At 49.1% G+C, this 3,323-nt stretch overlaps 1 non-coding gene across 1 annotated transcript; it reads left to right on the top strand.

The window, feature by feature from the left end:
• The first annotated feature begins 2,671 nt into the window (after positions 1–2,671).
• Positions 2,672–2,753, top strand: TRNAS-ACU (transfer RNA serine (anticodon ACU)). The gene has a single exon. It is a non-coding gene; the product is annotated as a tRNA-Ser (tRNA).
• The last annotated feature ends 570 nt before the right edge of the window (positions 2,754–3,323 follow it).

Below are 3,323 nucleotides of genomic sequence, written 5' to 3'. Positions count from 1 at the left end.
CACCTCCAAGACACAACCCAAGACCAACGCTGTCAGAATACTCTACACGGCCGTGATGTGCAGCAACCAGAACCCAGACGAGACCGACCTTGACTGGCCAACAGGGAAAGTCCATTTGTGTGGTCAGGATTGGTGAGCCTAGCATTGTATGCTTAGTGTGTGTTTCTCTTTTGGTAATTGTTAATAAATAGAGGTTAAGGACAAAGACAACATGTCTCCCCAGATGCGGCAGCGGGCATAATTGAAAGGGGAGGACATGTGACTACCACACATGTCTCCCCTGCCCAGTGACACACACCCCCATGCCCAGGCCTGCAGCCCTCACAGTTCCATGCACACATTGAAAGGCTAAGAGAGATCTAAGGGCTGGTCTATGCTAGAAACTTCTGTTGGCTTAGCTCTGTCTCTCAGGGTGTGAGAAATCCACCAACCTGAGCAATGTGGTTCAGCTGCCCTAAGCCGTAGTGCAGGCAGCGCTAGCTCAATGGAAGAATTCTTCTGTTACCTCACGTCTCTACTCTGAAGTGAGGTGATACTATTGCATTTTATGTGTGGATTTGCCTAGAGGTGAAATCAATCCCAGCTCCAGTTGGCACCAAGTATGTGGAGGTACTACAGCAAGCAGAACTCTAGTCCTTCCATAGGTGGCAGACTTCAAACCTGTGTAGGGAGACCCCGATAGATTCCATCATCTTAACCACTCACCTACAATCACTTGACTAAAAACCTTTCCTCACTGCACTATGGCTCTGTTCTCACTGAATTGTCATTTCCAATTGTTTAACTAGACGAGCTTCCCCAGCACACGCATGGCTGTGCACGTGTGTAAGTGTGTCCATGGCTGAACAGCAAGAATTCCTGCCCCTTTCCCTTCTGGCTGGAGCATGATTAGAGTGTGTTTGTGGTTAATGACGTTGCTGTAGATTGTTTCCATTCCCCTCCTCAACAATTCGGACAGTCCCTTTTCCCGTCATATCACCAGCACATCAGTGATTCCAATAGCAGGGGCAGGTTTTCTCTGAGACAGTGAGTCTTTCCAGGGGGTTGGTAGCGCCTTTCTTTCCTCACCATGGAGTAAACTCAGCTTTTTATTCCATCCCTGACCTTTATGGAATAACAAAAGCAGCAGGAGGAAAGAGGAGAGCGACTAGCTCACTGTCAGAGGGGAAGGTGGCCACGTCCCCTCTGTCTGACCATTGCCATTGCAGGAGAGAAGGTTTCAATAGAATTGAAAGCCCTGGCTCAGACCAGAGACACAGGGAGGTTTTGCTGTTCATGGATCTGTGCAAAGGAAATTGTGTCTCTGTGTGAAACTGAGGAGGGAAACAAAACGCCCACATGGTGACACAATGCCCTAAGGAATGAGGATGAAGGCATCAGGCTGAGGAATGACTGAAGTGGACTCACCAGGGTTGAAATGACATTTGTTTCTGTCAAGTAGTGAGAAATGTGACATTAATTCAGATGCGGGGTTGAGGCTTCTTTAACTCCTTGTAAAAGCTTGAACTTGATTTCAGAGAAAAGGAAAGTCTGGAGCTGCCTTTAATCCCTGGCTGGTATCTCCTGGGCAGTGGAAAACATCCCTTGTTTGGTGCTGTCAAGGGGATCATGGAGAGCTGAGACATCCCTCAGCTTGGATCAAAGGGGGATGTTGGATGGAATTTATCACACAACCCTCCCTGCTCCCCAGAGCCCCACAGGGAGAATCTGGAGAAGGGGGAGTCATTCCTCACCTGCATTCCCAGAAGAGCTGCTAGGACTCCTTCCTGCCAGCTACTCACCCCTGGATTCATCCTCAGCTCCTGGGATCTTTCTGCTCCAAAGACTCCAGAGTCTTGCGGTGTGGAGGGCATCACTGCACAGTCTGAAATGCAAGGGAGGATTTTGAAATTGAAGGAAGGAGCAGAAAATGGAGAGGAAAGAAACAGAGAGAAAACGCCTCTTCTCTCTCCCCTCTCCCCCCCACCCCACCCCCCGCCCAGCAAGAAATATTATCAATAGGGAAACTCCCCACCAGGATCGGCCTTAGGGAAAATGGTGCCCTGGGCAAAACTTGTATTTTGGCAAATCCCCATTGCCCCTGGCCCCTGTGGGCTCCCCACTCCCCCTTTGTCCCCAGCTCCTGCACTCCCAACCCTTGCACCTCCTTCACCCCAATCCCTGCCCCCTCTTGTGCCCTAACCCCTACACTGTGTCCCCTTTGCCCTTAACTCCCGCACTCCCCTCCTGTGCCCCAGCCACTGCCCCTCCCCCACACCCCATCACCCCTAACCCCTGCACCCTCTCCTGCGCCCACATGGGGAAACTGACCTGTGTGCATGGAGCAGCTGGCATTGCTGCCCGCTCCTCCCTGGAATGCTGCTTCTCCAGGCACCCTTAGGGGGCTGCGGGGCGGGTGTGAGGAGCGACGTCAGAGATCCCTGCATCCAGGTCACTTTCCTCATCTGGGCTGGTCATTTTGGCAAAGTGGCCCCATCATGCTGCATACCTATGCAGAGTATGTGTGTCTATGCAAACACGGTCTGTTCCTGAAGTCTTTCCCCCGGCTCATCACTAGATGTGAGTGGGGGAGATATTCAGACTCTCCTTACACTTAATATTTAAAAACTCCTTATTCTCTCTAGCTCTGCTGGCCTTAGATTCCTTCTCCTGTCTTTTTCTTGGTGGCTTAGATAAGGTGACCAAGTGGTTAAGGTGATGAACTACTAATCTATTGTGCTCTGCACACATGGGTTCAAATCCCATTCTTGTCAGATGCATTTAGTCTTCTTTCCCTCCTTAACAAACAACCATCTCCCCTTTGGTACAATGACAGACCAACCCATGTTGCTTCCTGCCAACAAAAACCTTCTCAGAAACTCAGACCTTCCATGCTTCAAATAAAATATGTCTAAAAGTCCCAGTTTTCTAAAAGAATTATCTAGTTCTGTATTTCTTTGTTTTTATCTCAAAAGGTAACATCCTCACAATCTCCCCCAAACACCCTGGGACCTCCCCAAATTATTAAAATGCCCCCACCTCAGCAAGGCCACGACAGTGACCCACAGCTAGAGTGTCTAGGCAAAGCTGTTCTGAAAGAGGCAACTCAAACATTTTCTTTCTGCTTTCCTTGGCAAGGTCTGACTGGGAAAACAAAATCCCCCAAATTGAAAATTTTCTGCTGAAAAACCAATACTAGTCTGTTTGGGGACTTTGATTTGAATGTAGTATTATTATTCTCTTCTGATTTCTGAATTATTTCAGTTCAGTCTTTGACCTCCAGATGTGTTTCCAAGTGTTGAGTTGTGGGGTAGAGAGGCCAAGTCATGATGTCTCTTCCCCTC

Source organism: Emys orbicularis, chromosome 15 (assembly GCF_028017835.1).
Source record: "Emys orbicularis isolate rEmyOrb1 chromosome 15, rEmyOrb1.hap1, whole genome shotgun sequence".
Lineage (NCBI taxonomy): Eukaryota > Metazoa > Chordata > Testudines > Emydidae > Emys > Emys orbicularis.
This window is presented reverse-complemented; position numbering and strand designations above follow the sequence as displayed.